A 13,218-nucleotide genomic window follows, 5' to 3' on the forward strand; every position below is an offset into this window, starting at 1 on the left:
TGGAGAATGGATGATGCATTGATGAGAGATACCAAGCTAGTAGAAAGAGCGGCGAAAAAGATGAAAGAATATTTTCAAATTAATTGGAATTCAGATGTGGAGAAAAGGATTGCCTGGGATGCAAGTAAGGCGGTAATGAGAGGATTCCTCATTAGTGAAAAGGCAAAAAAGAAGAAACAACAAAGTGCAGAGATGGAGAGACTGTTGAAATTAATCAAAGAAAAGGAAAAAGAACTAAGAGGACATCCCAGATGTGTTAAAATTCAAAAAGAAATCAAATACTTGCAATCCCAATATGCGAATATCATGAATCAAGACATCGAATGGAAAGTGAAAATGATGAAACAAAGAACATTTGAATCTGCAAATAAATGTGGAAAACTACTAGCTTGGCAATTAAAGAAAAGACAAAAGGCAAATGTCATCAGTAAATTGGTAGTAAATGGAAAAAATGTAGAGAAACCGGAGGAAATCAGATGGTGCTTTCAGAGATTCTATAAACAACTGTACAAGGAGGAGAAGATAGATGAAGTAGAGATAGACCGATTTCTGGAGAAGAATGGATTGCAAAAGGTCCCAGAGGAAAAACTAACAATTCTCAACCACCCAATAACGACACAAGAAATAGAAGATGCAATAAACAACATGCAACTGGGGAAGGCTCCAGGACCGGATGGATTAACAGCAAAATATTACAAGATATTGAAAGACTGGCTATCACAGCCGTTAAGAGAAATTTGCAATAGAATACTAGAAGGAGATAGGGCACCAGAGACATGGAAAGAAGCCTTTATCACACTGATTTTAAAACCAGATATGGATAAGACTCTAATGAAAAACTATCGTCCAATATCCCTTTTGAATGTGGATTATAAAATTTTTGCAAATGTTTTGGCTACAAGGTTGAAAAGAGTGTTGAAAGATCATATACATAGAGACCAAGCAGGTTTCTTGCCAGGAAGGCAAATAAGTAATAATACGAGAATTATTGTGGACATTTTAGAAAAATTGGAGAGAGACATAAATACAGATGCAGCACTATTGTTTGTTGATGCAGAGAAAGCTTTTGACAAAGTATCCTGGACATTTATGAAAAAGAATTTGGAAAAGATGGGAGTTGGAGAAAAATTCTTAAATGGCATTAAGGCCATTTACACAGAACAAAGAGCAAAAGTTATTGTAAACAGTGTGATATCGGAGGAGATTGAAGTAGAGAAAGGAACAAGACAAGGGTGCCCTATCTCCCCTTTACTTTTTATTACGGTCCTGGAAGTCCTTCTGAATATGATTCGGAAAGATAAACAGACAAAAGGAATTAAAGTGGGAGAGAAGGAATACAAATTACGTGCCTTCGCGGACGATTTGATGCTATCCCTGCAAGAACCAGAAGGCAGTGTCCCCAGAGCCTTGGAATTAATTGAACAATTCGGACTTGTAGCTGGCTTTAAATTAAATAAGCAGAAAACCAAAGTTTTAGGTAAAAATCTGAGTGCAGAACAGATCCAAAGAATTCAAGAAGCCACAGGCCTCAATTTTGTTAAATCTGTAAAATACCTAGGTATCAATCTCACAAACAAGAATTTGAACCTGTATAATTATGAAAAATTGTGGATGGAGATAAAAAAAGATATGGAGATCTGGACAAGACTTAAACTGTCGTTAATGGGAAGAATAGCAGTGGTTAAAATGAATGTCCTACCAAGGATGCTGTTCTTATTCCAAGCCATACCAATTTTGGACAAACTAGATTGTTTTAAAAAATGGCAAAAGGACCTATCGAAATTTATATGGCAGGGCAAAAAGCCAAGAATAAAATTCAAGATTTTAACAGACTCTAAAGACAGAGGAGGCTTTGCCCTGCCGGACTTAAGGCTTTATTTTGAAGCTGCGGCCTTTTGCTGGTTAAAGGATTGGTTTAAACTAGAGAACGTTGATGTGTTGGACTTGGAGGGACATGATAATATGTTTGGTTGGCATGCATACCTTTGGTATGACAAGGTTAAAATCCACAGAACTTTTAAGTCTCATATTGTGAGAAAATCCCTATATCAGGTTTGGACTAGATACAAAGACTTGTTAGAGAGAAAGACTCCTAGATGGATCTCTCCAGTGGAGGCCAAGGCATATAAGAGACCGAATATGTCTGCAAACTGGTTAAGATATATGGACATATTGCAGCAGGAAGGGGACTCCTTTAAGCTAAAAAGCTATGATCAAGTAAAAAGCCAGGTCCCCGACTGGCTGCACTATTATCAGGTTTATGAAACATTTAAAATGGACAAAAAAGTTGGTTTTCAAGTAGAAAAATCAAAACTGGAAACAGAACTGATAGAATCGAACTTCAAAAACCTTTCCAAAATGTATAACCTTCTGCTAGAGTGGCATACAAAAGATGAACTGGTTAAATCCTCAATGATAGATTGGGCAAAAGATGTAGGACATAATATTATGATGGATGACTGGGAGAGATTGTGGCAAAAAGGTATCAAATTTACTGCTTGTCATGGTTTAAGAGAAAACATAATGAAAATGGTTTATAGATGGTACTTGACACCAGTTAAGATTGCTAAGATGAACACCAAAATGTCAGATGTATGTTGGAAATGTAAACATGCGAAAGGTACCTTTTTTCATATGTGGTGGTTGTGCCCAGCGGTAAGCGCTTTCTGGGATAAGATTTACAATGAGCTTAAGAAGGTAATGAAAGTTACCTTTTGTAAGAAACCAGAGGCATTTCTCCTGAGCATAACCAATGAAGAGATACCCAGTCAGGATAGAGTGTTTTTCATGTATGCCACAACAGCAGCTAGAATTTTATTGGCGAGAACATGGAAAGGTGAAGAGATACCAACGGTGGAGGAATGGCAGATGAAGATGATGGAATACATGGAACTCGCAGAACTGACCGTCAGAGTCCGGGACCAGAGGGAGGGGAAGGCGTCGCAGGAGTGGAAAAAATTTAAAGACTATTTAGTTAAATCAGTTAAACTGAATATTTGAGCAGAATTAAACAGAACATCGGCTTTGGTAGATATGTGTTAGATATGAATGGTAAGAGGAATTGTTGTTATGTGAAAGATGTATGTGTCAAAATATGTTAAGATAGGTTGTTAAGATAAGATACATAGTTATTGAGATATTTGACTAAGTAAAAGCTAAGTATATTAAAATTTGGGTAAAAGTGAATTGAACAATATATAAAGCTACCTTGAAGAAGTATATGTTTTTTGAAGACAGTGGAGGGAACGGGGGAAGTCCCCAAACAGAGAAGTTAGAAACAAGAAATATTCAAAGAAAGATATTGGTTAAGGTTTGTATATGTTATTTTTATGTTTTTATTGTTGTTATTGTTTTGAATGTTGATTATGTTTATTGTTGATTATGTTTAATGTTGATTGTGTTTTTATTGATGTTTATGTTATGTGTTGATGATGTATTTTGTTCTCTTTTTCTTTTATTGGAAAATAATAAAATCTTATAAAAAAAAAAATGCATCAATGGTTCCAATGTAAATTTCTCTTTTTAAAAACTTAAATTAAGGGGCAAACAGATAAAGGAGAATAATATATACAGTGAAAAAATAAAATAGAAGTGGATTCCTCATTTCAGAATGGGCACCAGATCCTCTAACGAAAGTTCTTGGAGAAATAAAAACAACATTAAAAAAACAATAAAAATGATAATAATTTAAAACAATGGGTTAAAGACTATTGATCTAAACCAGGGGTGGCCAACTCCCAAGAGCCTGCGATCTACTCACAGAGTTAAAAACTGGCAGTAATCTACCCCCTTTGGGGGGGGGTTCAGGTCAAAGTTGTACAGCTTTTTTTAGGAGGGAATGCCCTGTTTTTTTTGGGGGGGGGGGGTTCAGGTCAAAGTTGTTGAGCTTTTCTCAAGAAGGGAAGCCCTGTTTCTTTGGGGTTCAGGTCAAAGTTGTTGAGCTTCTTTGAGGTGAGCCAATGATCTACCACAGACATCCAGTGATCTACTGGTAGATCACGATCTACCTGTTGGACGTGCCTGATCTAAACAATCACTAACACGTTTTTGTAAGATTGGTTGATTAATCATATGTGCAAAGGCTACATAATAAAGTATTCAAATTTCATAAAAATGTTAATATAATGGGCTGGTTAGTCATGCTTTGGTCCCATTCTATAATTATTAATGTAAAATGTGGAAACACTGAGTCAGCCACGTAATGAATGCTTGAATTGTATTCCCTATAATTTAAATTTTGCACATTAAAAAAACAAAAACTGAGATTCACTTATTTAATTGCAATGGGTTATACCCCACCCCACCCCCCACATCATCACTACCTGGAAATAAAATAATTTAAGAAGGAAAATAATATTAACCTGACAGTGCGTCTATTTATATCTAAGATCAAACTCTGATGAAGTACATTTTTCATGGTGCATCAGCAAAGTATATGATGCAGGAAGAACTGTACCCATTGTATTATCTTCAGGTCCATCCGTTTTTATCAGGTTTATGCTGTATGAAGACTTTTAAAGGAAATCAGCAACTGTAGCCATCTAGTGCATGTTGTTATACAATGAGCTGGAGTAAGACCCCAGGGAGACATAATTACTTGTGCTGGGAACAGCCTTAAGCACATTGTGTAAGGTGTAACTGCACACAGATTAAAACATGATAGTCTCTGCCCACAGGCTCACAATCTGGAAGATACGGCACAAAAAGAAAAAGAAATGGAGAGGAAAAGAAAATATATAATCACTTCTAAACAAAAAACACTACAGATCTTAAAACGACCATCTGGAATAGAAGCAGTCCAAGAAAGGGGAGAGCCAGATGGCCTCTCAACTGAACTAATGGAGTTGGCCTTGCAGCCCCCTCTCTCCCACCTGGACATTCAGGCTGATTTTTCTCCCACAAGAGAAAGTGATGTTCACCAACTTGGAGGGCTTTAAAGAGGATTGGATGAATTCATGGAAGAGAAGCCTAATCGTGATTACTAGCCTCAAGGGCTACTATCTACCTCCACTGTTGGAGGCAGTATGCCTCTGAATATGAGCTGCTGGGAAATGCAGGTGAGCAGAGGACTGTTGTGCTCAGATCTGGTTTCAGGCTTCCCATAGACATCTGGTTGGCCACTGCAAGAACAGGAGGCTGGGCTAGAAGAGCCCCTGGCCTGATCCAGTAGGTTAGTCTTATGTGCCTTATGTGTCTCCACCCTCACATCGGCTATCCAATTGGAACTATGTAAAGGGGAATAAGTGAACACAGCTTATTAGAAAGGAATTTCAGGAAGGGGTTAAGATTTGGGTTAGGATTAGGGATTTGTCAACTGTAGTGAAAGCCACAATATCTATTTTCCCACAATACAATGCCAAAGTTATTTCACACTGTGGGTAAAAAAAACAAAACAAACCATGGCTAACACCATACACACAAATGCTAATTTTTAAACCTATTTTTACCCACGACACATTAGAACTTCCAGCATATAGCATTTCAGGAAAACTAAGATGGCAGCTGTAACTAACAGGGGAACTACCCACCCAGATGCCCAGGTAGGAGAAAGTCTGTGACAGCACCAGGCTGAGTTTTCTTAAACCCCGAAGCCAGACCTTGTATCCATTGTACATTAAAAAAAAGACTTCTGTTACATCACAAGGACCAAACGATAGGGGCAAACAAAATCATGCAACCAGGTGAACAAATAAACCTGTAGCCTACTGATCCTATATAAAAATTACAAAATCATACCTTAATATCCAATAAATTTGACCATCAAAAGTAATACAAATATAAACCTATAGGGAAGGGCCTTAATTCAAGAGTATATAAGCTGCTTTGCATGCAGAATGTCCCATGTTCAATCAGGGGCGTCGCTAGGGGAGACGGTGGGGGCGCTACGCCCCGGGTGACAGGGGAGGGTGGGGGTGACAAGCGGCAGCCCCTCCTGCCACTCCCCACGCACCGCCAGTCACCCCCGGAGAAGCAGCGCTGCACGGACAGGGTGCTCCCTCGGCCGTGCGCTGTTGCACCCGGGGCGACGGAGCGAGCGGCGCACGTGGGGGTGACAAGCGGCAGCCCCTCCCGCCATTCCCACGCGCTGCCGCTCCCTCTGTCACCCTGGGAGCGGCAGCGCACGGCCCAACGACAGAGTGCGCCTGTGCGACATTTCGCGCAGGTGCACTGTGTCATCGGACTGCTGCTTCCACACCCTCCTTTTGAGCCGCAAAGTGAAAAGGCGGCTCATAGGGCTGCCATGCGCAATCGGCGGGGAGCCGCCGATCGTGCTCAGCAGCCCCACAAGCTGCCTTTTCGCTCTGCAGCTTAAAAGGGGGCTGCGGAAGCGGCAGCGGCACTCCTGGAAACGCCCCCGGGGCGGGGCGTCGTGACGACAGATTGTGACGTCATGACGCCCTGCCCCCGGGGCGTTTCCTTTGGCGCCCCGGGTACCGCGGAGCCTTCCTCCGCCACTGTGTTCAATTCCTGCCATCTCCAAGTTGGGATGGGAATGTCCCTTCTCTGAAACCTTGGAAAGTGTGTAGACCAGGCGGTGTGTAGACAATTCTGAGCTACATGGGCCAACAGTCTGACTCTGTATAAGACAGCTTCGTACATTTCTATTATAGAGGCATGTGTTGTGGCAAGTATTGTGTCTAGCTACAATCTAAGGAGACACACTGAAATTGCTGAGGAATATTAATTTTGCTTTTCTCTGGGGGATTTGAAATGCAAGGAGACTGGAAACCAAGTAGTGAGGAGAAGTGAGTCATGGTCATGAAGAAACAGTCATCACTTTACACTTCTAGATATATGCATGAAGCTTCTAAGGTGTACACCTAAAAATGTAACATTTAAATTAGTTGTTGAGAGCACGTGTTTGAAAAGTTTACAGGATTCAATATTATTTTTTTACACACTGTTCCTGCCTGCTCATTTTCACTGCATTTTCTGTGTGCTAAAACTACTAAAACTGCAAGAGCACAGCTTCCTGAGACAGGCATCCTAAACACATTTACCTGGGAGTAAGTTCCTTTGAACTCAGTGGGTCTTACGTCTGAGCAGAAATGTACAGGATTGTGCTCTAAAGCCTACAAAAACTATTTCTCCAATAGACTTTATGAAAAGATTTTTTTTTAATGAACCTGAAATGTTTGTTCAGTTACTTGAATTGCCATTTCTGTACAACAGTTTGGAAAAAGGGACTGGAAAAATACTCTCACAGAAGTGGAATTTTTTATTTATTTAAACTAACACATTTTTAAAAAAAAGAAAAAGAAAAAAGGGGGACGACACAAGGAAACTTTTAAGGCTGAAAGTTGGCTCCTGTTTAAACATACACACACACAAGTGGTTTGTTTTAAAAGTCAACATTTGAAAATAGTAGCATTTCCCAAACATCATTATGCCATGGCAGTAGTGGCTAAATTTCAATAATACTAGCCTTCAGATGAAAAGGAGAGAGAAAAATATGGATGGTATGATGACCAAATAGTATTTCATACTAGACACCTACGGTGAAGGGAAAATGAAAAGCAAACATTGACATGAAGGCTGAAATCCAGTGCTCAGTTACCTGAGAGTCAGCCTCACTCTTGCCCAGTAAAAACACTAAAATCAAATATACAAATCACAGCAGTAAGAATTATCTAAAACAAGCATAAGTGTAAACTGCTAAAACATTTACAAGTCATATAAAATGTACAAGCTGTATAAAACCAACAAGGAACAAAATTTGGTGCAAATATCTAACAAACCAGGTAGATATAGTCACTGTGATTAAAGCTGAAATTAAAATAGAAAAATAATATGAAATTCAAAATAGAGAGTCACCAGTCTTGGGAATGAAAGATTAAACAAATCCTTTTCATAAATTTTCTAAACTCTTTCATCACACACTTCCAATATGCTTATAATTTTCACACCTTCAGATCACAAGAGCACACATAAAATAGGATCTGCCAAAGCAGAAACGCGTTCACCACTGCATGTTCATTTCAGTGGCATACTGAAATTACAGTATACCTTGCAAAATGTTCTATTTGGATTGAGAAACTACCCTTTTTGTCCATAGAATCCCACCCACATCACCCAAGCATGTGACTCTTTTAAAATAAAAAGCTAAACATTTACATTTTCCACTGTTTCTTTTTTCTGTGAACATTCAAGCCAAATGTTTCCCGAGTGCTGCTTTTCATATCCTCAAGGAAAAGCAGGAATGTTCAATATTGTTTTACAATTCTTTTGCAGCCCCAGAGGGGGGAGAAATTAGACAATGCCTGTTATGCACTGCCAAAAAAAGAGAGGGGACCAAAAATTACACGACTTTGCATGAAATTTGCATGTGTTTGTGTTTGTGTGTGTGTGTGTTTGAAAATTTAGAAAGAATTGCTATGATTTGAATACAGACAATTCCCCATTTACGCAAGCTCTATTTGTGTACGACTGCACACACGTGGTGCCGGGAACCCGGAAACGGGGAGCACCCTGCAGAGTTCTCCTGGCTTGCAAGGAGACCCTCCCCAGAGACTGACGAGGATGTGCTAACATGCAGGGTAGCTCATCAGCTGTCACTTCGCCGTGCATCAGCTGAGCAAGTCCCGCTGCCCCTCTGGCTCACACAATCTGAGATTGTTATCAGCATGTGTACATAAGAAGAGGCTGCTAGATTATGCCAGTGGCCTGTCTAGTCCAGTCTCCTGTTTCTACAGTAGCTGACCAGATGCCCATGAAAAACTTGCAAGCAGGATTTGAGTGCAAGAGCACACTCTCCTCCTGTGACTTCCAGAAACTGGTATTCAGCACCTGACTGTGGAGCCACAAAACAAGCCATTATGGCTAATAGCCATTGATAGCTTTATCCTCCATAAATTTGTCCAATCCTCTTTTAAAACCATCTGAGTTGATGGCTAACACTGCCCTTGTAGAAGTGAGTTCTATTGCCAGGGCTGTCTTAGAGGGATCGGCCGCCGTGGTGCAGCGATCCCTTGGCGCCCCCGGCCTGCTGACTTTCCGCCTGCCTCCCTCCCTCCCACACTGGCCGCCCCTCGGGAGGGGGGGTGGGCGAGCGGGGGGTGAGGGGGTGTGGTGTTGGAGCGGGTGCTCGCGCGCCGGCAGGCGACGGATTAGGGGCGGACAGGCGCTCGCGCTGCGAGCCAGCGGGCGGGCGGGCGGGCTGCAACCCGGCCGCCCTCGCCTCCCGGAGCCCCAGCTGGAGTGCTGGAAGAGTGCGCAAAGCCCCGCGCCGCTCCAGCGCTCCAGCTGGGGCTCCGGGAGGCGAGGGCGGCCGGCTTGCAGCCCGCCCGTGGGGGTGGGGGCGGGTTGGGGAGGGGGAGCCCGGTATGCCGGCGGGCTCGCGGGGGCGCCCCTGGGGGGCCTGGTGCCCTGGTGCGCCGTGCCACCAGCCCCTATGGATGAGACGGCCCTGTCTATTGCTTAACTATGTGCTGTGTGAAGAAGCACTTTCTTTATAATATGACAAATATAAAAGAACTGTTGTGTGTTCGTGATGAATTTCCCACGATATGCCGGTTCTGTTTTACCCTGTCATTTTTACATTTTACCAGAACTGAATATAGGAGTACAACAAAGGATGGTCAAAGTCTAAGCCCATTCAAGGACTGTAATCTTCTACTTGATACCTCAAGAAATCTCACCCTTTATTCACCCAGCACAAGCTCTACCCTCATAGAGGTATCCTTCCAACATGGTACCGTTTAGATATTATTGGACTAAAACTCCCATCACCCCTGACCATTGGCCATGCTGACTTGTGATGATGGGAGTTGTAGTCTAACAACATCTGGAGAGCATCAGGTTGACTAGGAGCAAAAATCTGTTTACAGGTAGGTAGCCGTGTTGGCCTGCCATAGTCAAAACAAAATAAATAATAAATAATAAATCCTTCCAGTAGCACCTTAGAGACCAACTAATTTTGTTCTTGGTATGACCAAGAACAAACTTAGTTGGTCTCTAAGGTGCTGCGGGAAGGATTTTTTTTTATTTTTTAGCAAAAATCTGTGTTGGCTTCGGATAATTTTTGTACCAAATCGAAAAGAAATGAAACATACTTCACAGTGCTTTGAACCAAAGCACCTCCTTCTACCAAATGATACAAAGATAGAGTTGCCATATTTCAAACAGTGAAAATCACAAAAAGGTCCTTTTGGAGCTATTTTTATGGGAAATCGGCAAAAATGGCACTGATGACACAGATTTTTCTGGACATTAGAACGATTTCTGCCCGGACACTGCTGCCGACTGCAGTATTCCAGATATGTCCAGGAAATTCCAGGTGTATGGCAACCCTAGCAAAGATATGAAGGTTGAAGGAGGGATGGGGGAGGGGAAATATGGTTTATTTCACAATTTACTGCCAAGTTACCTGATTCAAACTTCCAGAAAAAATATGCAAACTGAAACAGGGCTTTCCTTCACATTTTGCACTTCTCTGAATTTTACACTGCAGCTCTCTAACCCAAAAAGGTGTACAAAATGCATATACCGGGGTGGGTGGGTGTGCATTCAAATACATATATTGGTGAAATTAACATAAAATAATGCATTGCATTAGGGAGAATTGCTTGGAAAATTACATACAAATAGGTGTATATTATGTTGGATGTTCACAGAAACCTTGACTTTTTTTGTGAAACTATAATTGACAAATTTGTCTATCCTCAGCGTTGGAAGCAAGAATGTGGAGCCCCCTCCTGGAATCTGCTATCAAAGCAGCCACTTGCCATTACATCATAAGAAGGCTGGTCTTGCTTAAAATATCCGCAAGGCCCTTTTTAAACAGCGTGCATTCCTGAACTCTGACAAATATATTTCAACACTGATTTTCCATGTGTCTCCCATTATAGTACAAAAAGGGGGGCGCACTGCAATCTTGATGATTCAACTGTTAGAAAAAGGACATGAAAATGGCTTATCTCCAAAGGCCATTTTCCCTAACATTTTTCAGCTTCTTCCTAAAGTCCCAAACTTTAAACCCTAACTGATCTGCAATTGCTGCTAATTAAGGCAGCCCGCTTTGGAACTTATTATAGCGGACTTTCAAAGTTTCTGGTTCCAGCTCAATTAATGGAAGCTATCACTTTATAACAGCTGGGGGGGATAATAGAATGTAACTCAATTGATTGACACACACACACACACACACACACACAGTCTATCTATCTATCTATCTATCTATCATCTATCTACACACACATACACACACACACACACACACACACACACACTATATCATCTATCTATCATCTATCTACACACACACACACACACACACTATATCTATCTATCTATCTACACACACATACACAGAGAGAGAGAGAGAGACAGACAGACAGACAGAATTGGTCTTAATTTAGGTTCCAAAAGCCAAACCAAAACCACAGAGTCTGTACACTGTTCACTAGAGCACTAGAGTTATTCACTATCCACAGAGCTAGCTTTTCATGCCCCTATTCCACTGTCCCACAGTAAAAGGCCTCTTCCTTGGATATTTATTCTGCATGTTACTAAAACCTGTCTTTGGTTGTTTTTCTTGGTACAGTTTTTAAAACAATTTTTAATTGATTTTATGGTACGTTTGCAAATTGCCTTGTGACCCATGTGAACAGCAAATCATTATACACACACACATACTTTTTGTATATTGTATCATATATACCTATATACACACATATTTGAGATAATCATAAACTGTACTGTAGCCAGGCTGAGTCCTTGGTGAGGGCAGGATAGAAATCCAGTCAATATACACTAAGTGCTTTTTTCCCTTCAAAAATTAAGTACCAGTATTCACATCTTGCTAAAAGCGCTGTGGGTGCCTGCACATAATGGCGGCTATGGGCAGTGAGAAAATTGGTGCCAGTGTTCCGTGTCAGTGAATACTGTCACAAAAAAAGCTCGGAATACACTTAAATCCATTTATTTGGCATATGGTCATGCTCTAGTTGATTTGGCATATGGGCATGTTCTAGTTGAGGCTCCAGTACTTTGGCTACCTCATGAGAAGAGAAGACTCCCTGGAAAAGACCCTGATGTTGGGAAAGATGGAGGGCACAAGGAGAAGGGGACGACAGAGGATGAGATGTTGGACAGTGTTCTCGAAGCGACTGGCATGAGTTTGGCCAAACTGCGGGAGGCAGTGGAGGATAGGGGTGCCTGGCGTGCTCTGGTCCATGGGGTCACGAAGAGTCAGACACGACTGAACGACTGAACAACAACATGTTCTATACTCAAAAACACTATGCAGCAAAAAGATAGAGATGGGTTGATAGTATAATGTATATAAGCAAAAACATTGATGCTATGGAGATTAGAAAAATCTGCCTAGCATTAGGCATTGGGATAAACATTGTCTGAGAATGCTGTCCTATGTACGGTAACTTGGGTGTAAATTGCACCAAAATCAGGAACCTTGCATAGGATTGCATTGTGAGCCCCCATCAGCTTATCTTCATGAAAACCGCTGTGTCGGAAGTTTGAGAATCTGTTACCTTGTTCTAGGCATGAATTCATTAACGCTGTGTCCTGTTTACCAATTAACGCAGTGTGTCCTGTTTACAGAGCACAATGTGAGACATGAACAAAAGAAACCAGATTCTGCTCTTAAGACAAAAATAGATTTTGCTCACTTTGAGTTTCCATTATCTAACCCCCCTACAAAAACAGCCTGTTTCTCTAAAACTGATGCAAGAGAGACAATGGTGCGTGTGGTTTTTCATGTCTAAAAATATTGCTGAAATCTATGTTAATATACATATTGTTTAATAATTTATTTAACTATGTATCTTTCCATCTCTCATGTTTGATATGTATTAGCATTTGTGTGTATTTTGTGTTACATCATTAACTGCAAATTGGTAGCAAGAAGACGGGTGAGTAAATAGAAGTTGAACTTTTTGCAGTGAGCATGTGGCAAAGTGCTCATGTGATCCCTTCATTTCATGCTCAGATCCCAGTTTTACCACCCGACTACACAACCCACTTTCCAAGAATAGCAATGTGGTGCCAAGCATCCAGAAGACAAATGGAGGCCTCTTCTCAAAACCCAAACACTGTCCCCACTCACTTTAATTGATAGAATATTATGTCAGCGTAATTTATCCCAGTTACTGTACTGAGTTAGGGTTTAAGTTGTTAGGTCTTTTGAGTGGATAGTTGTGATGGACTATTTTTCATTTGTGTTTGTATAAAAAATATACTATTCCTAAGGGTAGTCAC

This window comes from Lacerta agilis, chromosome 5, assembly GCF_009819535.1.
Source record: "Lacerta agilis isolate rLacAgi1 chromosome 5, rLacAgi1.pri, whole genome shotgun sequence".
In the NCBI taxonomy this organism is placed as follows: domain Eukaryota; kingdom Metazoa; phylum Chordata; class Lepidosauria; order Squamata; family Lacertidae; genus Lacerta; species Lacerta agilis.